Source organism: Copadichromis virginalis, linkage group LG4 (genome assembly GCF_057382275.1).
Source record: "Copadichromis virginalis isolate Kocher_CV1m ecotype Utaka linkage group LG4, C_Virginalis_male_GT1.1, whole genome shotgun sequence".
Classification (NCBI taxonomy): Eukaryota; Metazoa; Chordata; class Actinopteri; order Cichliformes; family Cichlidae; genus Copadichromis; species Copadichromis virginalis.
This window is the reverse complement of record NC_140621.1, coordinates 8,840,944-8,868,471: the sequence shown is the minus strand read 5'-3', so window position 1 is coordinate 8,868,471 and position 27,528 is coordinate 8,840,944.

The window sequence follows — 27,528 nt, the reverse complement described above, 5'->3', positions numbered from 1 at the left end:
ATAGGTTTTCATTATGTGAATAACTTGGAAATCTTAGCTCAAACAGCTGCAAAACCAACATGTGTATCCGAGTCTTCTATCAAAAGTTACAGCTATTTATATGAAGTTGTACAAAAACGCTTTCTTTCGCCAAGACAGTGTGTTTCTCACTGTTACATGCATTTGAATGGGGAACTCGACCGAAACAAAGTATAAGTTTTCATTATGTGAATAACTTGGAAATCTTAGCTCAAACAGCTGCAAAACCTGTTTTCCCAGCACGGAGACCTTGAGTTCTATAATATAAGGCCATAAACATGTTTGTCTGAGTCTTCTATCAAAAGTTACAGCTATTTCTATGAAGTTGTACAAAAACGCTTTCTTTCGCCAAGACAGTGCGTTTCTCACTGTTACATGCATTTGAATGGGGAACTCCACCGAAACAAAGTATAGGTTTTCATTATGTGAATAACTTGGAAATCTTAGCTCAAACAGCTGCAAAACCTGTTTTCCCAGCACGGAGACCTTGAGTTCTATAATATAAGGCCATAAACATGTTTGTCTGAGTCTTCTATCAAAAGTTACAGCTATTTATATGAAGTTGTACAAAAACGCTTTCTTTCGCCAAGACAGTGCGTTTCTCACTGTTACATGCATTTGAATGGGGAACTCGACCGAAACAAAGTATAGGTTTTCATTATGTGAATAACTTGGAAATCTTAGCTCAAACAGCTGCAAAACCTGTTTTCCCAGCACGGAGACCTTGAGTTCTATAATATAAGGCCATAAACATGTTTGTCTGAGTCTTCTATCAAAAGTTACAGCTATTTATATGAAGTTGTACAAAAACGCTTTCTTTCGCCAAGACAGTGCGTTTCTCACTGTTACATGCATTTGAATGGGGAACTCCACCGAAACAAAGTATAGGTTTTCATTATGTGAATAACTTGGAAATCTTAGCTCAAACAGCTGCAAAACCTGTTTTCCCACCACGGAAACCTTGAGTTCTATAAGATAAAGCCATAAACATGTGTATCCGAGTCTTCTATCAAAAGTTACAGCTATTTATATGAAGTTGTACAAAAACGCTTTCTTTCGCCAAGACAGTGCGTTTCTCACTGTTACATGCATTTTGAATGGGGAACTCGACCGAAACAAAGTATAGGTTTTCATTATGTGAATAACTTGGAAATCTTAGCTCAAACAGCTGCAAAACCTGTTTTCCCAGCACGGAAACCTTGAGTTCTATAAGATAAAGCCATATACATGTTTGTCTGAGTCTTCTATCAAAAGTTACAGCTATTTATATGAAGTTGTACAAAAACGCTTTCTTTCGCCAAGACAGTGCGTTTCTCACTGTTACATGCATTTTGAATGGGGAACTCGACCGAAACAAAGTATAGGTTTTCATTATGTGAATAACTTGGAAATCTTAGCTCAAACAGCTGCAAAACCTGTTTGCCCAGCACGGAGACCTTGAGTTCTATAAGATAAAGCCATAAACATGTGTATCCGAGTCTTCTATCAAAAGTTACAGCTATTTATATGAAGTTGTACAAAAACGCTTTCTTTCGCCAAGACAGTGCGTTTCTCACTGTTACATGCATTTGAATGGGGAACTCGACCGAAACAAAGTATAGGTTTTCATTATGTGAATAACTTGGAAATCTTAGCTCAAACAGCTGCAAAACCTGTTTTCCCAGCACGGAAACCTAGAGTTCTATAAGATAAAGCCATAAACATGTTTGTCTGAGTCTTCTATCAAAAGTTACAGCTATTTATATGAAGTTGTACAAAAACGCTTTCTTTCGCCAAGACAGTGCGTTTCTCACTGTTACATGCATTTGAATGGGGAACTCCACCGAAACAAAGTATAGGTTTTCATTATGTGAATAACTTGGAAATCTTAGCTCAAACAGCTGCAAAACCTGTTTGCCCAGCACGGAGACCTTGAGTTCTATAAGATAAAGCCATAAACATGTTTGTCTGAGTCTTCTATCAAAAGTTACAGCTATTTCTATGAAGTTGTACAAAAACGCTTTCTTTCGCCAAGACAGTGCGTTTCTCACTGTTACATGCATTTGAATGGGGAACTCGACCGAAACAAAGTATAGGTTTTCATTATGTGAATAACTTGGAAATCTTAGCTCAAACAGCTGCAAAACCTGTTTTCCCAGCACGGAGACCTTGAGTTCTATAATATAAGGCCATAAACATGTTTGTCTGAGTCTTCTATCAAAAGTTACAGCTATTTATATGAAGTTGTACAAAAACGCTTTCTTTCGCCAAGACAGTGCGTTTCTCACTGTTACATGCATTTGATTGGGGAACTCGACCGAAACAAAGTATAGGTTTTCATTATGTGAATAACTTGGAAATCTTAGCTCAAACAGCTGCAAAACCTGTTTGCCCAGCACGGAGACCTTGAGTTCTATAAGATAAAGCCATAAACATGTTTGTCTGAGTCTTCTATCAAAAGTTACAGCTATTTATATGAAGTTGTACAAAAACGCTTTCTTTCACCAAGACAGTGCGTTTCTCACTGTTACATGCATTTGAATGGGGAACTCGACCGAAACAAAGTATAGGTTTTCATTATGTGAATAACTTGGAAATCTTAGCTCAAACAGCTGCAAAACCTGTTTTCCCACCACGGAAACCTTGAGTTCTATAAGATAAAGCCATAAACATGTGTATCCGAGTCTTCTATCAAAAGTTACAGCTATTTATATGAAGTTGTACAAAAACGCTTTCTTTCGCCAAGACAGTGCGTTTCTCACTGTTACATGCATTTTGAATGGGGAACTCGACCGAAACAAAGTATAGGTTTTCATTATGTGAATAACTTGGAAATCTTAGCTCAAACAGCTGCAAAACCTGTTTTCCCAGCACGGAAACCTTGAGTTCTATAAGATAAAGCCATATACATGTTTGTCTGAGTCTTCTATCAAAAGTTACAGCTATTTATATGAAGTTGTACAAAAACGCTTTCTTTCGCCAAGACAGTGCGTTTCTCACTGTTACATGCATTTTGAATGGGGAACTCGACCGAAACAAAGTATAGGTTTTCATTATGTGAATAACTTGGAAATCTTAGCTCAAACAGCTGCAAAACCTGTTTGCCCAGCACGGAGACCTTGAGTTCTATAAGATAAAGCCATAAACATGTGTATCCGAGTCTTCTATCAAAAGTTACAGCTATTTATATGAAGTTGTACAAAAACGCTTTCTTTCGCCAAGACAGTGCGTTTCTCACTGTTACATGCATTTGAATGGGGAACTCGACCGAAACAAAGTATAGGTTTTCATTATGTGAATAACTTGGAAATCTTAGCTCAAACAGCTGCAAAACCTGTTTTCCCAGCACGGAAACCTAGAGTTCTATAAGATAAAGCCATAAACATGTTTGTCTGAGTCTTCTATCAAAAGTTACAGCTATTTATATGAAGTTGTACAAAAACGCTTTCTTTCGCCAAGACAGTGCGTTTCTCACTGTTACATGCATTTGAATGGGGAACTCCACCGAAACAAAGTATAGGTTTTCATTATGTGAATAACTTGGAAATCTTAGCTCAAACAGCTGCAAAACCTGTTTGCCCAGCACGGAGACCTTGAGTTCTATAAGATAAAGCCATAAACATGTTTGTCTGAGTCTTCTATCAAAAGTTACAGCTATTTCTATGAAGTTGTACAAAAACGCTTTCTTTCGCCAAGACAGTGCGTTTCTCACTGTTACATGCATTTGAATGGGGAACTCGACCGAAACAAAGTATAGGTTTTCATTATGTGAATAACTTGGAAATCTTAGCTCAAACAGCTGCAAAACCTGTTTTCCCAGCACGGAGACCTTGAGTTCTATAATATAAGGCCATAAACATGTTTGTCTGAGTCTTCTATCAAAAGTTACAGCTATTTATATGAAGTTGTACAAAAACGCTTTCTTTCGCCAAGACAGTGCGTTTCTCACTGTTACATGCATTTGATTGGGGAACTCGACCGAAACAAAGTATAGGTTTTCATTATGTGAATAACTTGGAAATCTTAGCTCAAACAGCTGCAAAACCTGTTTGCCCAGCACGGAGACCTTGAGTTCTATAAGATAAAGCCATAAACATGTGTATCCGAGTCTTCTATCAAAAGTTACAGCTATTTCTATGAAGTTGTACAAAAACGCTTTCTTTCGCCAAGACAGTGCGTTTCTCACTGTTACATGCATTTTGAATGGGGAACTCGACCGAAACAAAGTATAGGTTTTCATTATGTGAATAACTTGGAAATCTTAGCTCAAACAGCTGCAAAACCTGTTTGCCCAGCACGGAAACCTTGAGTTCTATAAGATAAAGCCATAAACATGTGTATCCGAGTCTTCTATCAAAAGTTACAGCTATTTCTATGAAGTTGTACAAAAACGCTTTCTTTCGCCAAGACAGTGCGTTTCTCACTGTTACATGCATTTGAATGGGGAACTCGACCGAAACAAAGTATAGGTTTTCATTATGTGAATAACTTGGAAATCTTAGCTCAAACAGCTGCAAAACCTGTTTTCCCAGCACGGAAACCTTGAGTTCTATAAGATAAAGCCATAAACATGTTTGTCTGAGTCTTCTATCAAAAGTTACAGCTATTTATATGAAGTTGTACAAAAACGCTTTCTTTCGCCAAGACAGTGCGTTTCTCACTGTTACATGCATTTTGAATGGGGAACTCCACCGAAACAAAGTATAGGTTTTCATTATGTGAATAACTTGGAAATCTTAGCTCAAACAGCTGCAAAACCCGTTTTCCCAGCACGGAGACCTTGAGTTCTATAATATAAGGCCATAAACATGTTTGTCTGAGTCTTCTATCAAAAGTTACAGCTATTTATATGAAGTTGTACAAAAACGCTTTCTTTCGCCAAGACAGTGCGTTTCTCACTGTTACATGCATTTGAATGGGGAACTCGACCGAAACAAAGTATAGGTTTTCATTATGTGAATAACTTGGAAATCTTAGCTCAAACAGCTGCAAAACCTGTTTGCCCAGCACGGAGACCTTGAGTTCTATAAGATAAAGCCATAAACATGTGTATCCGAGTCTTCTATCAAAAGTTACAGCTATTTATATGAAGTTGTACAAAAACGCTTTCTTTCGCCAAGACAGTGTGTTTCTCACTGTTACATGCATTTGAATGGGGAACTCGACCGAAACAAAGTATAAGTTTTCATTATGTGAATAACTTGGAAATCTTAGCTCAAACAGCTGCAAAACCTGTTTTCCCAGCACGGAGACCTTGAGTTCTATAATATAAGGCCATAAACATGTTTGTCTGAGTCTTCTATCAAAAGTTACAGCTATTTATATGAAGTTGTACAAAAACGCTTTCTTTCGCCAAGACAGTGCGTTTCTCACTGTTACATGCATTTTGAATGGGGAACTCCACCGAAACAAAGTATAGGTTTTCATTATGTGAATAACTTGGAAATCTTAGCTCAAACAGCTGCAAAACCTGTTTTCCCAGCACGGAAACCTTGAGTTCTATAAGATAAAGCCATAAACATGTGTATCCGAGTCTTCTATCAAAAGTTACAGCTATTTCTATGAAGTTGTACAAAAACGCTTTCTTTCGCCAAGACAGTGCGTTTCTCACTGTTACATGCATTTTGAATGGGGAACTCGACCGAAACAAAGTATAGGTTTTCATTATGTGAATAACTTGGAAATCTTAGCTCAAACAGCTGCAAAACCTGTTTGCCCAGCACGGAGACCTTGAGTTCTATAAGATAAAGCCATAAACATGTGTATCCGAGTCTTCTATCAAAAGTTACAGCTATTTCTATGAAGTTGTACAAAAACGCTTTCTTTCGCCAAGACAGTGCGTTTCTCACTGTTACATGCATTTTGAATGGGGAACTCGACCGAAACAAAGTATAGGTTTTCATTATGTGAATAACTTGGAAATCTTAGCTCAAACAGCTGCAAAACCTGTTTGCCCAGCACGGAAACCTTGAGTTCTATAAGATAAAGCCATAAACATGTGTATCCGAGTCTTCTATCAAAAGTTACAGCTATTTCTATGAAGTTGTACAAAAACGCTTTCTTTCGCCAAGACAGTGCGTTTCTCACTGTTACATGCATTTGAATGGGGAACTCGACCGAAACAAAGTATAGGTTTTCATTATGTGAATAACTTGGAAATCTTAGCTCAAACAGCTGCAAAACCTGTTTTCCCAGCACGGAAACCTTGAGTTCTATAAGATAAAGCCATAAACATGTTTGTCTGAGTCTTCTATCAAAAGTTACAGCTATTTATATGAAGTTGTACAAAAACGCTTTCTTTCGCCAAGACAGTGCGTTTCTCACTGTTACATGCATTTTGAATGGGGAACTCCACCGAAACAAAGTATAGGTTTTCATTATGTGAATAACTTGGAAATCTTAGCTCAAACAGCTGCAAAACCCGTTTTCCCAGCACGGAGACCTTGAGTTCTATAATATAAGGCCATAAACATGTTTGTCTGAGTCTTCTATCAAAAGTTACAGCTATTTATATGAAGTTGTACAAAAACGCTTTCTTTCGCCAAGACAGTGCGTTTCTCACTGTTACATGCATTTGAATGGGGAACTCGACCGAAACAAAGTATAGGTTTTCATTATGTGAATAACTTGGAAATCTTAGCTCAAACAGCTGCAAAACCTGTTTTCCCAGCACGGAGACCTTGAGTTCTATAATATAAGGCCATAAACATGTTTGTCTGAGTCTTCTATCAAAAGTTACAGCTATTTATATGAAGTTGTACAAAAACGCTTTCTTTCGCCAAGACAGTGCGTTTCTCACTGTTACATGCATTTGATTGGGGAACTCGACCGAAACAAAGTATAGGTTTTCATTATGTGAATAACTTGGAAATCTTAGCTCAAACAGCTGCAAAACCTGTTTTCCCAGCACGGAAACCTTGAGTTCTATAAGATAAAGCCATAAACATGTGTATCCGAGTCTTCTATCAAAAGTTACAGCTATTTATATGAAGTTGTACAAAAACGCTTTCTTTCGCCAAGACAGTGCGTTTCTCACTGTTACATGCATTTTGAATGGGGAACTCCACCGAAACAAAGTATAGGTTTTCATTATGTGAATAACTTGGAAATCTTAGCTCAAACAGCTGCAAAACCTGTTTTCCCAGCACGTAGACCTTGAGTTCTATAAGATAAAGCCATAAACATGTTTGTCTGAGTCTTCTATCAAAAGTTACAGCTATTTATATGAAGTTGTACAAAAACGCTTTCTTTCGCCAAGACAGTGCGTTTCTCACTGTTACATGCATTTGAATGGGGAACTCCACCGAAACAAAGTATAGGTTTTCATTATGTGAATAACTTGGAAATCTTAGCTCAAACAGCTGCAAAACCTGTTTGCCCAGCACGGAGACGTTGAGTTCTATAAGATAAAGCCATAAACATGTTTGTCTGAGTCTTCTATCAAAAGTTACAGCTATTTCTATGAAGTTGTACAAAAACGCTTTCTTTCGCCAAGACAGAGCGTTTCTCACTGTTACATGCATTTGAATGGGGAACTCGACCGAAACAAAGTATAGGTTTTCATTATGTGAATAACTTGGAAATCTTAGCTCAAACAGCTGCAAAACCTGTTTTCCCAGCACGGAGACCTTGAGTTCTATAAGATAAAGCCATAAACATGTGTATCCGAGTCTTCTATCAAAAGTTACAGCTATTTATATGAAGTTGTACAAAAACGCTTTCTTTCGCCAAGACAGTGCGTTTCTCACTGTTACATGCATTTTGAATGGGGAACTCGACCGAAACAAAGTATAGGTTTTCATTATGTGAATAACTTGGAAATCTTAGCTCAAACAGCTGCAAAACCTGTTTTCCCAGCACGGAGACCTTGAGTTCTATAATATAAGGCCATAAACATGTTTGTCTGAGTCTTCTATCAAAAGTTACAGCTATTTATATGAAGTTGTACAAAAACGCTTTCTTTCGCCAAGACAGTGCGTTTCTCACTGTTACATGCATTTTGAATGGGGAACTCCACCGAAACAAAGTATAGGTTTTCATTATGTGAATAACTTGGAAATCTTAGCTCAAACAGCTGCAAAACCTGTTTGCCCAGCACGGAGACCTTGAGTTCTATAAGATAAAGCCATAAACATGTGTATCCGAGTCTTCTATCAAAAGTTACAGCTATTTATATGAAGTTGTACAAAAACGCTTTCTTTCGCCAAGACAGTGCGTTTCTCACTGTTACATGCATTTTGAATGGGGAACTCGACCGAAACAAAGTATAGGTTTTCATTATGTGAATAACTTGGAAATCTTAGCTCAAACAGCTGCAAAACCTGTTTTCCCAGCACGGAGACCTTGAGTTCTATAATAAAAGGCCATAAACATGTTTGTCTGAGTCTTCTATCAAAAGTTACAGCTATTTATATGAAGTTGTACAAAAACGCTTTCTTTCGCCAAGACAGTGCGTTTCTCACTGTTACATGCATTTGAATGGGGAACTCGACCGAAACAAAGTATAGGTTTTCATTATGTGAATAACTTGGAAATCTTAGCTCAAACAGCTGCAAAACCTGTTTGCCCAGCACGGAGACCTTGAGTTCTATAAGATAAAGCCATAAACATGTGTATCCGAGTCTTCTATCAAAAGTTACAGCTATTTATATGAAGTTGTACAAAAACGCTTTCTTTCGCCAAGACAGTGCGTTTCTCACTGTTACATGCATTTTGAATGGGGAACTCGACCGAAACAAAGTATAGGTTTTCATTATGTGAATAACTTGGAAATCTTAGCTCAAACAGCTGCAAAACCTGTTTTCCCAGCACGTAGACCTTGAGTTCTATAAGATAAAGCCATAAACATGTGTATCCGAGTCTTCTATCAAAAGTTACAGCTATTTCTATGAAGTTGTACAAAAACGCTTTCTTTCGCCAAGACAGTGCGTTTCTCACTGTTACATGCATTTGAATGGGGAACTCGACCGAAACAAAGTATAAGTTTTCATTATGTGAATAACTTGGAAATCTTAGCTCAAACAGCTGCAAAACCTGTTTTCCCAGCACGGAGACCTTGAGTTCTATAAGATAAAGCCATAAACATGTTTGTCTGAGTCTTCTATCAAAAGTTACAGCTATTTATATGAAGTTGTACAAAAACGCTTTCTTTCGCCAAGACAGTGCGTTTCTCACTGTTACATGCATTTGAATGGGGAACTCGACCGAAACAAAGTATAGGTTTTCATTATGTGAATAACTTGGAAATCTTAGCTCAAACAGCTGCAAAACCTGTTTGCCCAGCACGGAGACCTTGAGTTCTATAAGATGAAGCCATAAACATGTGTATCCGAGTCTTCTATCAAAAGTTACAGCTATTTATATGAAGTTGTACAAAAACGCTTTCTTTCGCCAAGACATTGCGTTTCTCACTGTTACATGCATTTGAATGGGGAACTCGACCGAAACAAAGTATAGGTTTTCATTATGTGAATAACTTGGAAATCTTAGCTCAAACAGCTGCAAAACCTGTTTTCCCAGCACGGAGACCTTGAGTTCTATAAGATAAAGCCATAAACATGTTTGTCTGAGTCTTCTATCAAAAGTTACAGCTATTTATATGAAGTTGTACAAAAACGCTTTCTTTCGCCAAGACAGTGCGTTTCTCACTGTTACATGCATTTTGAATGGGGAACTCGACCGAAACAAAGTATAGGTTTTCATTATGTGAATAACTTGGAAATCTTAGCTCAAACAGCTGCAAAACCTGTTTGCCCAGCACGGAGACCTTGAGTTCTATAAGATAAAGCCATAAACATGTGTATCCGAGTCTTCTATCAAAAGTTACAGCTATTTATATGAAGTTGTACAAAAACGCTTTCTTTCGCCAAGACAGTGCGTTTCTCACTGTTACATGCATTTTGAATGGGGAACTCGACCGAAACAAAGTATAGGTTTTCATTATGTGAATAACTTGGAAATCTTAGCTCAAACAGCTGCAAAACCTGTTTTCCCAGCACGGAAACCTTGAGTTCTATAAGATAAAGCCATAAACATGTTTGTCTGAGTCTTCTATCAAAAGTTACAGCTATTTCTATGAAGTTGTACAAAAACGCTTTCTTTCGCCAAGACAGTGCGTTTCTCACTGTTACATGCATTTGAATGGGAAACTCGACCGAAACAAAGTATAAGTTTTCATTATGTGAATAACTTGGAAATCTTAGCTCAAACAGCTGCAAAACCTGTTTTCCCAGCACGGAGACCTTGAGTTCTATAATATAAGGCCATAAACATGTTTGTCTGAGTCTTCTATCAAAAGTTACAGCTATTTCTATGAAGTTGTACAAAAACGCTTTCTTTCGCCAAGACAGTGCGTTTCTCACTGTTACATGCATTTGAATGGGGAACTCGACCGAAACAAAGTATAAGTTTTCATTATGTGAATAACTTGGAAATCTTAGCTCAAACAGCTGCAAAACCTGTTTTCCCAGCACGGAGACCTTGAGTTCTATAATATAAGGCCATAAACATGTTTGTCTGAGTCTTCTATCAAAAGTTACAGCTATTTCTATGAAGTTGTACAAAATAGCTTTCTTTCGCCAAGACAGTGCGTTTCTCACTGTTACATGCATTTGAATGGGGAACTCGACCGAAACAAAGTATAAGTTTTCATTATGTGAATAACTTGGAAATCTTAGCTCAAACAGCTGCAAAACCTGTTTTCCCAGCACGGAGACCTTGAGTTCTATAATATAAGGCCATAAACATGTTTGTCTGAGTCTTCTATCAAAAGTTACAGCTATTTCTATGAAGTTGTACAAAAACGCTTTCTTTCGCCAAGACAGTGCGTTTCTCACTGTTACATGCATTTGAATGGGGAACTCGACCGAAACAAAGTATAGGTTTTCATTATTTGAATAACTTGGAAATCTTAGCTCAAACAGCTGCAAAACCTGTTTGCCCAGCACAGAGACCTTGAGTTCTATAAGATAAAGCCATAAACATGTGTATCCGAGTCTTCTATCAAAAGTTACAGCTATTTATATGAAGTTGTACAAAAACGCTTTCTTTCGCCAAGACAGTGCGTTTCTCACTGTTACATGCATTTGAATGGGGAACTCCACCGAAACAAAGTATAAGTTTTCATTATGTGAATAACTTGGAAATCTTAGCTCAAACAGCTGCAAAACCTGTTTTCCCAGCACGGAGACCTTGAGTTCTATAATATAAGGCCATAAACATGTTTGTCTGAGTCTTCTATCAAAAGTTACAGCTATTTCTATGAAGTTGTACAAAAACGCTTTCTTTCGCCAAGACAGTGCGTTTCTCACTGTTACATGCATTTGAATGGGGAACTCGACCGAAACAAAGTATAGGTTTTCATTATTTGAATAACTTGGAAATCTTAGCTCAAACAGCTGCAAAACCTGTTTGCCCAGCACAGAGACCTTGAGTTCTATAAGATAAAGCCATAAACATGTGTATCCGAGTCTTCTATCAAAAGTTACAGCTATTTCTATGAAGTTGTACAAAAACGCTTTCTTTCGCCAAGACAGTGTTTCTCACTGTTACATGCATTTGAATGGGGAACTCGACCGAAACAAAGTATAAGTTTTCATTATGTGAATAACTTGGAAATCTTAGCTCAAACAGCTGCAAAACCTGTTTTCCCAGCACGGAGACCTTGAGTTCTATAATATAAGGCCATAAACATGTTTGTCTGAGTCTTCTATCAAAAGTTACAGCTATTTCTATGAAGTTGTACAAAAACGCTTTCTTTCGCCAAGACAGTGCGTTTCTCACTGTTACATGCATTTGAATGGGGAACTCGACCGAAACAAAGTATAAGTTTTCATTATGTGAATAACTTGGAAATCTTAGCTCAAACAGCTGCAAAACCTGTTTTCCCAGCACGTAGACCTTGAGTTCTATAAGATAAAGCCATAAACATGTGTATCCGAGTCTTCTATCAAAAGTTACAGCTATTTCTATGAAGTTGTACAAAAACGCTTTCTTTCGCCAAGACAGTGCGTTTCTCACTGTTACATGCATTTTGAATGGGGAACTCGACCGAAACAAAGTATAGGTTTTCATTATGTGAATAACTTGGAAATCTTAGCTCAAACAGCTGCAAAACCTGTTTTCCCAGCACGGAGACCTTGAGTTCTATAATATAAGGCCATAAACATGTTTGTCTGAGTCTTCTATCAAAAGTTACAGCTATTTCTATGAAGTTGTACAAAAACGCTTTCTTTCGCCAAGACAGTGCGTTTCTCACTGTTACATGCATTTGAATGGGGAACTCGACCGAAACAAAGTATAAGTTTTCATTATGTGAATAACTTGGAAATCTTAGCTCAAACAGCTGCAAAACCTGTTTTCCCAGCACGGAGACCTTGAGTTCTATAATATAAGGCCATAAACATGTTTGTCTGAGTCTTCTATCAAAAGTTACAGCTATTTCTATGAAGTTGTACAAAAACGCTTTCTTTCGCCAAGACAGTGCGTTTCTCACTGTTACATGCATTTGAATGGGGAACTCGACCGAAACAAAGTATAAGTTTTCATTATGTGAATAACTTGGAAATCTTAGCTCAAACAGCTGCAAAACCTGTTTTCCCAGCACGTAGACCTTGAGTTCTATAAGATAAAGCCATAAACATGTGTATCCGAGTCTTCTATCAAAAGTTACAGCTATTTATATGAAGTTGTACAAAAACGCTTTCTTTCGCCAAGACAGTGCGTTTCTCACTGTTACATGCATTTGAATGGGGAACTCGACCGAAACAAAGTATAAGTTTTCATTATGTGAATAACTTGGAAATCTTAGCTCAAACAGCTGCAAAACCTGTTTTCCCAGCACGGAGACCTTGAGTTCTATAATATAAGGCCATAAACATGTTTGTCTGAGTCTTCTATCAAAAGTTACAGCTATTTATATGAAGTTGTACAAAAACGCTTTCTTTCGCCAAGACAGTGCGTTTCTCACTGTTACATGCATTTGAATGGGGAACTCGACCGAAACAAAGTATAAGTTTTCATTATGTGAATAACTTGGAAATCTTAGCTCAAACAGCTGCAAAACCTGTTTTCCCAGCACGGAGACCTTGAGTTCTATAATATAAGGCCATAAACATGTTTGTCTGAGTCTTCTATCAAAAGTTACAGCTATTTCTATGAAGTTGTACAAAAACGCTTTCTTTCGCCAAGACAGTGCGTTTCTCACTGTTACATGCATTTTGAATGGGGAACTCGACCGAAACAAAGTATAGGTTTTCATTATGTGAATAACTTGGAAATCTTAGCTCAAACAGCTGCAAAACCTGTTTTCCCAGCACGGAGACCTTGAGTTCTATAATATAAGGCCATAAACATGTTTGTCTGAGTCTTCTATCAAAAGTTACAGCTATTTCTATGAAGTTGTACAAAAACGCTTTCTTTCGCCAAGACAGTGCGTTTCTCACTGTTACATGCATTTGAATGGGGAACTCGACCGAAACAAAGTATAGGTTTTCATTATGTGAATAACTTGGAAATCTTAGCTCAAACAGCTGCAAAACCTGTTTGCCCAGCACGGAGACCTTGAGTTCTATAAGATAAAGCCATAAACATGTGTATCCGAGTCTTCTATCAAAAGTTACAGCTATTTATATGAAGTTGTACAAAAACGCTTTCTTTCGCCAAGACAGTGCGTTTCTCACTGTTACATGCATTTGAATGGGGAACTCGACCGAAACAAAGTATAAGTTTTCATTATGTGAATAACTTGGAAATCTTAGCTCAAACAGCTGCAAAACCTGTTTTCCCAGCACGGAGACCTTGAGTTCTATAATATAAGGCCATAAACATGTTTGTCTGAGTCTTCTATCAAAAGTTACAGCTATTTATATGAAGTTGTACAAAAACGTTTTCTTTCGCCAAGACAGTGCGTTTCTCACTGTTACATGCATTTGAATGGGGAACTCGACCGAAACAAAGTATAGGTTTTCATTATGTGAATAACTTGGAAATCTTAGCTCAAACAGCTGCAAAACCTGTTTTCCCAGCACGGAGACCTTGAGTTCTATAATATAAGGCCATAAACATGTTTGTCTGAGTCTTCTATCAAAAGTTACAGCTATTTCTATGAAGTTGTACAAAAACGCTTTCTTTCGCCAAGACAGTGCGTTTCTCACTGTTACATGCATTTTGAATGGGGAACTCGACCGAAACAAAGTATAGGTTTTCATTATGTGAATAACTTGGAAATCTTAGCTCAAACAGCTGCAAAACCTGTTTTCCCAGCACGTAGACCTTGAGTTCTATAAGATAAAGCCATAAATATGTGTATCCGAGTCTTCTATCAAAAGTTACAGCTATTTCTATGAAGTTGTACAAAAACGCTTTCTTTCGCCAAGACAGTGCGTTTCTCACTGTTACATGCATTTGAATGGGGAACTCGACCGAAACAAAGTATAAGTTTTCATTATGTGAATAACTTGGAAATCTTAGCTCAAACAGCTGCAAAACCTGTTTTCCCAGCACGGAGACCTTGAGTTCTATAATATAAGGCCATAAACATGTTTGTCTGAGTCTTCTATCAAAAGTTACAGCTATTTCTATGAAGTTGTACAAAAACGCTTTCTTTCGCCAAGACAGTGCGTTTCTCACTGTTACATGCATTTGAATGGGGAACTCGACCGAAACAAAGTATAGGTTTTCATTATGTGAATAACTTGGAAATCTTAGCTCAAACAGCTGCAAAACCTGTTTTCCCAGCACGGAGACCTTGAGTTCTATAATATAAGGCCATAAACATGTTTGTCTGAGTCTTCTATCAAAAGTTACAGCTATTTCTATGAAGTTGTACAAAAACGCTTTCTTTCGCCAAGACAGTGCGTTTCTCACTGTTACATGCATTTTGAATGGGGAACTCGACCGAAACAAAGTATAAGTTTTCATTATGTGAATAACTTGGAAATCTTAGCTCAAACAGCTGCAAAACCTGTTTTCCCAGCACGGAGACCTTGAGTTCTATAATATAAGGCCATAAACATGTTTGTCTGAGTCTTCTATCAAAAGTTACAGCTATTTCTATGAAGTTGTACAAAAACGCTTTCTTTCGCCAAGACAGTGCGTTTCTCACTGTTACATGCATTTGAATGGGGAACTCGACCGAAACAAAGTATAAGTTTTCATTATGTGAATAACTTGGAAATCTTAGCTCAAACAGCTGCAAAACCTGTTTTCCCAGCACGGAGACCTTGAGTTCTATAAGATAAAGCCATAAACATGTTTGTCTGAGTCTTCTATCAAAAGTTACAGCTATTTATATGAAGTTGTACAAAAACGCTTTCTTTCACCAAGACAGTGCGTTTCTCACTGTTACATGCATTTGAATGGGGAACTCCACCGAAACAAAGTATAGGTTTTCATTATGTGAATAACTTGGAAATCTTAGCTCAAACAGCTGCAAAACCTGTTTGCCCAGCACGGAAACCTTGAGTTCTATAAGATAAAGCCATAAACGTGTATCCGAGTCTTCTATCAAAAGTTACAACTATTTATATGAAGTTGTACAAAAACGCTTTCTTTCGCCAAGACAGTGCGTTTCTCACTGTTACATGCATTTGAATGGGGAACTCGACCGAAACAAAGTATAGGTTTTCATTATGTGAATAACTTGGAAATCTTAGCTCAAACAGCTGCAAAACCTGTTTTCCCAGCACGGAAACCTTGAGTTCTATAAGATAAAGCCATAAACATGTTTGTCTGAGTCTTCTATCAAAAGTTACAGCTATTTCTATGAAGTTGTACAAAAACGCTTTCTTTCGCCAAGACAGTGCGTTTCTCACTGTTACATGCATTTGAATGGGGAACTTGACCGAAACAAAGTATAGGTTTTCATTATGTGAATAACTTGGAAATCTTAGCTCAAACAGCTGCAAAACCTGTTTTCCCAGCACGTAGACCTTGAGTTCTATAAGATAAAGCCATAAACATGTGTATCCGAGTCTTCTATCAAAAGTTACAGCTATTTCTATGAAGTTGTACAAAAACGCTTTCTTTCGCCAAGACAGTGCGTTTCTCACTGTTACATGCATTTGAATGGGGAACTCGACCGAAACAAAGTATAAGTTTTCATTATGTGAATAACTTGGAAATCTTAGCTCAAACAGCTGCAAAACCTGTTTTCCCAGCACGGAGACCTTGAGTTCTATAAGATAAAGCCATAAACATGTTTGTCTGAGTCTTCTATCAAAAGTTACAGCTATTTATATGAAGTTGTACAAAAACGCTTTCTTTCGCCAAGACAGTGCGTTTCTCACTGTTACATGCATTTGAATGGGGAACTCGACCGAAACAAAGTATAGGTTTTCATTATGTGAATAACTTGGAAATCTTAGCTCAAACAGCTGCAAAACCTGTTTTCCCAGCACGGAAACCTTGAGTTCTATAAGATAAAGCCATAAACATGTTTGTCTGAGTCTTCTATCAAAAGTTACAGCTATTTCTATGAAGTTGTACAAAAACGCTTTCTTTCACCAAGACAGTGCGTTTCTCACTGTTACATGCATTTGAATGGGGAACTCCACCGAAACAAAGTATAGGTTTTCATCATGTGAATAACTTGGAAATCTTAGCTCAAACAGCTGCAAAACCTGTTTGCCCAGCACGGAAACCTTGAGTTCTATAAGATAAAGCCATAAACATGTGTATCCGAGTCTTCTATCAAAAGTTACAACTATTTATATGAAGTTGTACAAAAACGCTTTCTTTCGCCAAGACAGTGCGTTTCTCACTGTTACATGCATTTGAATGGGGAACTCGACCGAAACAAAGTATAGGTTTTCATTATGTGAATAACTTGGAAATCTTAGCTCAAACAGCTGCAAAACCTGTTTTCCCAGCACGTAGACCTTGAGTTCTATAAGATAAAGCCATAAACATGTGTATCCGAGTCTTCTATCAAAAGTTACAGCTATTTCTATGAAGTTGTACAAAAACGCTTTCTTTCGCCAAGACAGTGCGTTTCTCACTGTTACATGCATTTGAATGGGGAACTCGACCGAAACAAAGTATAAGTTTTCATTATGTGAATAACTTGGAAATCTTAGCTCAAACAGCTGCAAAACCTGTTTTCCCAGCACGGAGACCTTGAGTTCTATAAGATAAAGCCATAAACATGTTTGTCTGAGTCTTCTATCAAAAGTTACAGCTATTTCTATGAAGTTGTACAAAAACGCTTTCTTTCGCCAAGACAGTGCGTTTCTCACTGTTACATGCATTTGAATGGGGAACTCGACCGAAACAAAGTATAGGTTTTCATTATGTGAATAACTTGGAAATCTTAGCTCAAACAGCTGCAAAACCTGTTTTCCCAGCACGGAAACCTTGAGTTCTATAAGATAAAGCCATAAACATGTTTGTCTGAGTCTTCTATCAAAAGTTACAGCTATTTCTATGAAGTTGTACAAAAACGCTTTCTTTCGCCAAGACAGTGCGTTTCTCACTGTTACATGCATTTGAATGGGGAACTCGACCGAAACAAAGTATAGGTTTTCATTATGTGAATAACTTGGAAATCTTAGCTCAAACAGCTGCAAAACCTGTTTTCCCAGCACGGAGACCTTGAGTTCTATAAGATAAAGCCATAAACATGTTTGTCTGAGTCTTCTATCAAAAGTTACAGCTATTTCTATGAAGTTGTACAAAAACGCTTTCTTTCGCCAAGACAGTGCGTTTCTCACTGTTACATGCATTTGAATGGGGAACTCGACCGAAACAAAGTATAGGTTTTCATTATGTGAATAACTTGGAAATCTTAGCTCAAACAGCTGCAAAACCTGTTTTCCCAGCACGGGAACCTTGAGTTCTATAAGATAAAGCCATAAACATGTGTATCCGAGTCTTCTATCAAAAGTTACAGCTATTTCTATGAAGTTGTACAAAAACGCTTTCTTTCGCCAAGACAGTGCGTTTCTCACTGTTACATGCATTTGAATGGGGAACTCGACCGAAACAAAGTATAAGTTTTCATTATGTGAATAACTTGGAAATCTTAGCTCAAACAGCTGCAAAACCTGTTTTCCCAGCACGGAGACCTTGAGTTCTATAAGATAAAGCCATCAACATGTTTGTCTGAGTCTTCTATCAAAAGTTACAGCTATTTCTATGAAGTTGTACAAAAACGCTTTCTTTCGCCAAGACAGTGCGTTTCTCACTGTTACATGCATTTGAATGGGGAACTCGACCGAAACAAAGTATAGGTTTTCATTATGTGAATAACTTGGAAATCTTAGCTCAAACAGCTGCAAAACCTGTTTTCCCATCACGGAGACCTTGAGTTCTATAATATAAGGCCATAAACATGTTTGTCTGAGTCTTCTATCAAAAGTTACAGCTATTTCTATGAAGTTGTACAAAAACGCTTTCTTTCGCCAAGACAGTGCGTTTCTCACTGTTACATGCATTTTGAATGGGGAACTCGACCGAAACAAAGTATAAGTTTTCATTATGTGAATAACTTGGAAATCTTAGCTCAAACAGCTGCAAAACCTGTTTTCCCAGCACGGAGACCTTGAGTTCTATAATATAAGGCCATAAACATGTTTGTCTGAGTCTTCTATCAAAAGTTACAGCTATTTCTATGAAGTTGTACAAAAACGCTTTCTTTCGCCAAGAAAGTGCGTTTCTCACTGTTACATGCATTTGAATGGGGAACTCGACCGAAACAAAGTATAGGTTTTCATTATGTGAATAACTTGGAAATCTTAGCTCAAACAGCTGCAAAACCTGTTTGCCCAGCACGGAAACCTTGAGTTCTATAAGATAAAGCCATAAACATGTGTATCCGAGTCTTCTATCAAAAGTTACAGCTATTTATATGAAGTTGTACAAAAACGCTTTCTTTCGCCAAGACAGTGCGTTTCTCACTGTTACATGCATTTGAATGGGGAACTCGACCGAAACAAAGTATAAGTTTTCATTATGTGAATAACTTGGAAATCTTAGCTCAAACAGCTGCAAAACCTGTTTTCCCAGCACGGAGACCTTGAGTTCTATAATATAAGGCCATAAACATGTTTGTCTGAGTCTTCTATCAAAAGTTACAGCTATTTCTATGAAGTTGTACAAAAACGCTTTCTTTCACCAAGACAGTGCGTTTCTCACTGTTACATGCATTTGAATGGGGAACTCTTTCATTATGTGAATAACTTGGAAATCTTAGCTCAAACAGCTGCAAAACCTGTTTTCCCAGCATGGAGACCTTGAGTTCTATAATATAAGGCCATAAACATGTTTGTCTGAGTCTTCTATCAAAAGTTACAGCTATTTATATGAAGTTGTACAAAAATGCTTTCTTTCGCCAAGACAGTGCGTTTCTCACTGTTACATGCATTTGAATGGGGAACTCGACCGAAAGGTTTTCATTATGTGAATAACTTGGAAATCTTAGCTCAAACAGCTGCAAAACCTGTTTTCCCAGCACGGAAACCTTGAGTTCTATAAAATAAAGCCATAAACATGTTTGTCTGAGTCTTCTATCAAAAGTTACAGCTATTTCTATGAAGTTGTACAAAAACGCTTTCTTTCGCCAAGACAGTGCGTTTCTCACTGTTACATGCATTTGAATGGGGAACTCGACCGAAACAAAGTATAGGTTTTCATTATGTGAATAACTTGGAAATCTTAGCTCAAACAGCTGCAAAACCTGTTTTCCCAGCACGGAAACGTTGAGTTCTATAAGATAAAGCCATAAACATGTGTATCCGAGTCTTCTATCAAAAGTTACAGCTATTTCTATGAAGTTGTACAAAAACGCTTTCTTTCGCCAAGACAGTGCGTTTCTCACTGTTACATGCATTTGAATGGGGAACTCGACCGAAACAAAGTATAAGTTTTCATTATGTGAATAACTTGGAAATCTTAGCTCAAACAGCTGCAAAACCTGTTTTCCCAGCACGGAGACCTTGAGTTCTATAAGATAAAGCCATAAACATGTTTGTCTGAGTCTTCTATCAAAAGTTACAGCTATTTCTATGAAGTTGTACAAAAACGCTTTCTTTCGCCAAGACAGTGCGTTTCTCACTGTTACATGCATTTGAATGGGGAACTCGACCGAAACAAAGTATAGGTTTTCATTATGTGAATAACTTGGAAATCTTAGCTCAAACAGCTGCAAAACCTGTTTTCCCATCACGGAGACCTTGAGTTCTATAATATAAGGCCATAAACATGTTTGTCTGAGTCTTCTATCAAAAGTTACAGCTATTTCTATGAAGTTGTACAAAAACGCTTTCTTTCGCCAAGACAGTGCGTTTCTCACTGTTACATGCATTTTGAATGGGGAACTCGACCGAAACAAAGTATAAGTTTTCATTATGTGAATAACTTGGAAATCTTAGCTCAAACAGCTGCAAAACCTGTTTTCCCAGCATGGAGACCTTGAGTTCTATAATATAAGGCCATAAACATGTTTGTCTGAGTCTTCTATCAAAAGTTACAGCTATTTATATGAAGTTGTACAAAAATGCTTTCTTTCGCCAAGACAGTGCGTTTCTCACTGTTACATGCATTTGAATGGGGAACTCGACCGAAAGGTTTTCATTATGTGAATAACTTGGAAATCTTAGCTCAAACAGCTGCAAAACCTGTTTTCCCAGCACGGAAACCTTGAGTTCTATAAGATAAAGCCATAAACATGTTTGTCTGAGTCTTCTATCAAAAGTTACAGCTATTTCTATGAAGTTGTACAAAAACGCTTTCTTTCGCCAAGACAGTGCGTTTCTCACTGTTACATGCATTTGAATGGGGAACTCGACCGAAACAAAGTATAGGTTTTCATTATGTGAATAACTTGGAAATCTTAGCTCAAACAGCTGCAAAACCTGTTTTCCCAGCACGGAAACGTTGAGTTCTATAAGATAAAGCCATAAACATGTGTATCCGAGTCTTCTATCAAAAGTTACAGCTATTTCTATGAAGTTGTACAAAAACGCTTTCTTTCGCCAAGACAGTGCGTTTCTCACTGTTACATGCATTTGAATGGGGAACTCGACCGAAACAAAGTATAAGTTTTCATTATGTGAATAACTTGGAAATCTTAGCTCAAACAGCTGCAAAACCTGTTTTCCCAGCACGGAGACCTTGAGTTCTATAATATAAGGCCATAAACATGTTTGTCTGAGTCTTCTATCAAAAGTTACAGCTATTTCTATGAAGTTGTACAAAAACGCTTTCTTTCACCAAGACAGTGCGTTTCTCACTGTTACATGCATTTGAATGGGGAACTCGACCGAAACAAAGTATAGGTTTTCATTATGTGAATAACTTGGAAATCTTAGCTCAAACAGCTGCAAAACCTGTTTGCCCAGCACGGAGACCTTGAGTTCTATAAGATAAAGCCATAAACATGTGTATCCGAGTCTTCCATCAAAAGTTACAGCTATTTATATGAAGTTGTACAAAAACGCTTTCTTTCGCCAAGACAGTGCGTTTCTCACTGTTACATGCATTTGAATGGGGAACTCGACCGAAACAAAGTATAAGTTTTCATTATGTGAATAACTTGGAAATCTTAGCTCAAACAGCTGCAAAACCTGTTTTCCCAGCACGGAGACCTTGAGTTCTATAATATAAGGCCATAAACATGTTTGTCTGAGTCTTCTATCAAAAGTTACAGCTATTTCTATGAAGTTGTACAAAAACGCTTTCTTTCGCCAAGACAGTGCGTTTCTCACTGTTACATGCATTTGAATGGGGAACTCGACCGAAACAAAGTATAAGTTTTCATTATGTGAATAACTTGGAAATCTTAGCTCAAACAGCTGCAAAACCTGTTTGCCCAGCACGGAAACCTTGAGTTCTATAAGATAAAGCCATAAACATGTGTATCCGAGTCTTCTATCAAAAGTTACAACTATTTATATGAAGTTGTACAAAAACGCTTTCTTTCGCCAAGACAGTGCGTTTCTCACTGTTACATGCATTTGAATGGGGAACTCGACCGAAACAAAGTATAGGTTTTCATTATGTGAATAACTTGGAAATCTTAGCTCAAACAGCTGCAAAACCTGTTTTCCCAGCACGGAAACCTTGAGTTCTATAAGATAAAGCCATAAACATGTTTGTCTGAGTCTTCTATCAAAAGTTACAGCTATTTCTATGAAGTTGTACAAAAACGCTTTCTTTCGCCAAGACAGTGCGTTTCTCACTGTTACATGCATTTGAATGGCGAACTTGACCGAAACAAAGTATAGGTTTTCATTATGTGAATAACTTGGAAATCTTAGCTCAAACAGCTGCAAAACCTGTTTTCCCAGCACGGAGACCTTGAGTTCTATAATATAAGGCCATAAACATGTTTGTCTGAGTCTTCTATCAAAAGTTACAGCTATTTCTATGAAGTTGTACAAAAACGCTTTCTTTCACCAAGACAGTGCGTTTCTCACTGTTACATGCATTTGAATGGGGAACTCGACCGAAACAAAGTATAGGTTTTCATTATGTGAATAACTTGGAAATCTTAGCTCAAACAGCTGCAAAACCTGTTTGCCCAGCACGGAGACCTTGAGTTCTATAAGATAAAGCCATAAACATGTGTATCCGAGTCTTCCATCAAAAGTTACAGCTATTTATATGAAGTTGTACAAAAACGCTTTCTTTCGCCAAGACAGTGCGTTTCTCACTGTTACATGCATTTGAATGGGGAACTCGACCGAAACAAAGTATAAGTTTTCATTATGTGAATAACTTGGAAATCTTAGCTCAAACAGCTGCAAAACCTGTTTTCCCAGCACGGAGACCTTGAGTTCTATAATATAAGGCCATAAACATGTTTGTCTGAGTCTTCTATCAAAAGTTACAGCTATTTCTATGAAGTTGTACAAAAACGCTTTCTTTCGCCAAGACAGTGCGTTTCTCACTGTTACATGCATTTGAATGGGGAACTCGACCGAAACAAAGTATAAGTTTTCATTATGTGAATAACTTGGAAATCTTAGCTCAAACAGCTGCAAAACCTGTTTTCCCAGCACGGAGACCTTGAGTTCTATAAGATAAAGCCATAAACATGTTTGTCTGAGTCTTCTATCAAAAGTTACAGCTATTTATATGAAGTTGTACAAAAACGCTTTCTTTCACCAAGACAGTGCGTTTCTCACTGTTACATGCATTTGAATGGGGAACTCGACCGAAACAAAGTATAGGTTTTCATTATTTGAATAACTTGGAAATCTTAGCTCAAACAGCTGCAAAACCTGTTTTCCCAGCACGGAGACCTTGAGTTCTATAATATAAGGCCATAAACATGTTTGTCTGAGTCTTCTATCAAAAGTTACAGCTATTTCTATGAAGTTGTACAAAAACGCTTTCTTTCGCCAAGACAGTGCGTTTCTCACTGTTACATGCATTTGAATGGGGAACTCGACCGAAACAAAGTATAGGTTTTCATTATTTGAATAACTTGGAAATCTTAGCTCAAACAGCTGCAAAACCTGTTTGCCCAGCACAGAGACCTTGAGTTCTATAAGATAAAGCCATAAACATGTGTATCCGAGTCTTCTATCAAAAGTTACAGCTATTTCTATGAAGTTGTACAAAAACGCTTTCTTTCGCCAAGACAGTGTTTCTCACTGTTACATGCATTTGAATGGGGAACTCGACCGAAACAAAGTATAAGTTTTCATTATGTGAATAACTTGGAAATCTTAGCTCAAACAGCTGCAAAACCTGTTTTCCCAGCACGGAGACCTTGAGTTCTATAATATAAGGCCATAAACATGTTTGTCTGAGTCTTCTATCAAAAGTTACAGCTATTTCTATGAAGTTGTACAAAAACGCTTTCTTTCGCCAAGACAGTGCGTTTCTCACTGTTACATGCATTTGAATGGGGAACTCGACCGAAACAAAGTATAAGTTTTCATTATGTGAATAACTTGGAAATCTTAGCTCAAACAGCTGCAAAACCTGTTTTCCCAGCACGTAGACCTTGAGTTCTATAAGATAAAGCCATAAACATGTGTATCCGAGTCTTCTATCAAAAGTTACAGCTATTTCTATGAAGTTGTACAAAAACGCTTTCTTTCGCCAAGACAGTGCGTTTCTCACTGTTACATGCATTTTGAATGGGGAACTCGACCGAAACAAAGTATAGGTTTTCATTATGTGAATAACTTGGAAATCTTAGCTCAAACAGCTGCAAAACCTGTTTTCCCAGCACGGAGACCTTGAGTTCTATAATATAAGGCCATAAACATGTTTGTCTGAGTCTTCTATCAAAAGTTACAGCTATTTCTATGAAGTTGTACAAAAACGCTTTCTTTCGCCAAGACAGTGCGTTTCTCACTGTTACATGCATTTGAATGGGGAACTCGACCGAAACAAAGTATAAGTTTTCATTATGTGAATAACTTGGAAATCTTAGCTCAAACAGCTGCAAAACCTGTTTTCCCAGCACGGAGACCTTGAGTTCTATAATATAAGGCCATAAACATGTTTGTCTGAGTCTTCTATCAAAAGTTACAGCTATTTCTATGAAGTTGTACAAAAACGCTTTCTTTCGCCAAGACAGTGCGTTTCTCACTGTTACATGCATTTGAATGGGGAACTCGACCGAAACAAAGTATAAGTTTTCATTATGTGAATAACTTGGAAATCTTAGCTCAAACAGCTGCAAAACCTGTTTTCCCAGCACGTAGACCTTGAGTTCTATAAGATAAAGCCATAAACATGTGTATCCGAGTCTTCTATCAAAAGTTACAGCTATTTATATGAAGTTGTACAAAAACGCTTTCTTTCGCCAAGACAGTGCGTTTCTCACTGTTACATGCATTTGAATGGGGAACTCGACCGAAACAAAGTATAAGTTTTCATTATGTGAATAACTTGGAAATCTTAGCTCAAACAGCTGCAAAACCTGTTTTCCCAGCACGGAGACCTTGAGTTCTATAATATAAGGCCATAAACATGTTTGTCTGAGTCTTCTATCAAAAGTTACAGCTATTTATATGAAGTTGTACAAAAACGCTTTCTTTCGCCAAGACAGTGCGTTTCTCACTGTTACATGCATTTGAATGGGGAACTCGACCGAAACAAAGTATAAGTTTTCATTATGTGAATAACTTGGAAATCTTAGCTCAAACAGCTGCAAAACCTGTTTTCCCAGCACGGAGACCTTGAGTTCTATAATATAAGGCCATAAACATGTTTGTCTGAGTCTTCTATCAAAAGTTACAGCTATTTCTATGAAGTTGTACAAAAACGCTTTCTTTCGCCAAGACAGTGCGTTTCTCACTGTTACATGCATTTTGAATGGGGAACTCGACCGAAACAAAGTATAGGTTTTCATTATGTGAATAACTTGGAAATCTTAGCTCAAACAGCTGCAAAACCTGTTTTCCCAGCACGGAGACCTTGAGTTCTATAATATAAGGCCATAAACATGTTTGTCTGAGTCTTCTATCAAAAGTTACAGCTATTTCTATGAAGTTGTACAAAAACGCTTTCTTTCGCCAAGACAGTGCGTTTCTCACTGTTACATGCATTTGAATGGGGAACTCGACCGAAACAAAGTATAGGTTTTCATTATGTGAATAACTTGGAAATCTTAGCTCAAACAGCTGCAAAACCTGTTTGCCCAGCACGGAGACCTTGAGTTCTATAAGATAAAGCCATAAACATGTGTATCCGAGTCTTCTATCAAAAGTTACAGCTATTTATATGAAGTTGTACAAAAACGCTTTCTTTCGCCAAGACAGTGCGTTTCTCACTGTTACATGCATTTGAATGGGGAACTCGACCGAAACAAAGTATAAGTTTTCATTATGTGAATAACTTGGAAATCTTAGCTCAAACAGCTGCAAAACCTGTTTTCCCAGCACGGAGACCTTGAGTTCTATAATATAAGGCCATAAACATGTTTGTCTGAGTCTTCTATCAAAAGTTACAGCTATTTATATGAAGTTGTACAAAAACGTTTTCTTTCGCCAAGACAGTGCGTTTCTCACTGTTACATGCATTTGAATGGGGAACTCGACCGAAACAAAGTATAGGTTTTCATTATGTGAATAACTTGGAAATCTTAGCTCAAACAGCTGCAAAACCTGTTTTCCCAGCACGGAGACCTTGAGTTCTATAATATAAGGCCATAAACATGTTTGTCTGAGTCTTCTATCAAAAGTTACAGCTATTTCTATGAAGTTGTACAAAAACGCTTTCTTTCGCCAAGACAGTGCGTTTCTCACTGTTACATGCATTTTGAATGGGGAACTCGACCGAAACAAAGTATAGGTTTTCATTATGTGAATAACTTGGAAATCTTAGCTCAAACAGCTGCAAAACCTGTTTTCCCAGCACGTAGACCTTGAGTTCTATAAGATAAAGCCATAAATATGTGTATCCGAGTCTTCTATCAAAAGTTACAGCTATTTCTATGAAGTTGTACAAAAACGCTTTCTTTCGCCAAGACAGTGCGTTTCTCACTGTTACATGCATTTGAATGGGGAACTCGACCGAAACAAAGTATAAGTTTTCATTATGTGAATAACTTGGAAATCTTAGCTCAAACAGCTGCAAAACCTGTTTTCCCAGCACGGAGACCTTGAGTTCTATAATATAAGGCCATAAACATGTTTGTCTGAGTCTTCTATCAAAAGTTACAGCTATTTCTATGAAGTTGTACAAAAACGCTTTCTTTCGCCAAGACAGTGCGTTTCTCACTGTTACATGCATTTGAATGGGGAACTCGACCGAAACAAAGTATAGGTTTTCATTATGTGAATAACTTGGAAATCTTAGCTCAAACAGCTGCAAAACCTGTTTTCCCAGCACGGAGACCTTGAGTTCTATAATATAAGGCCATAAACATGTTTGTCTGAGTCTTCTATCAAAAGTTACAGCTATTTCTATGAAGTTGTACAAAAACGCTTTCTTTCGCCAAGACAGTGCGTTTCTCACTGTTACATGCATTTTGAATGGGGAACTCGACCGAAACAAAGTATAAGTTTTCATTATGTGAATAACTTGGAAATCTTAGCTCAAACAGCTGCAAAACCTGTTTTCCCAGCACGGAGACCTTGAGTTCTATAATATAAGGCCATAAACATGTTTGTCTGAGTCTTCTATCAAAAGTTACAGCTATTTCTATGAAGTTGTACAAAAACGCTTTCTTTCGCCAAGACAGTGCGTTTCTCACTGTTACATGCATTTGAATGGGGAACTCGACCGAAACAAAGTATAAGTTTTCATTATGTGAATAACTTGGAAATCTTAGCTCAAACAGCTGCAAAACCTGTTTTCCCAGCACGGAGACCTTGAGTTCTATAAGATAAAGCCATAAACATGTTTGTCTGAGTCTTCTATCAAAAGTTACAGCTATTTATATGAAGTTGTACAAAAACGCTTTCTTTCACCAAGACAGTGCGTTTCTCACTGTTACATGCATTTGAATGGGGAACTCCACCGAAACAAAGTATAGGTTTTCATTATGTGAATAACTTGGAAATCTTAGCTCAAACAGCTGCAAAACCTGTTTGCCCAGCACGGAAACCTTGAGTTCTATAAGATAAAGCC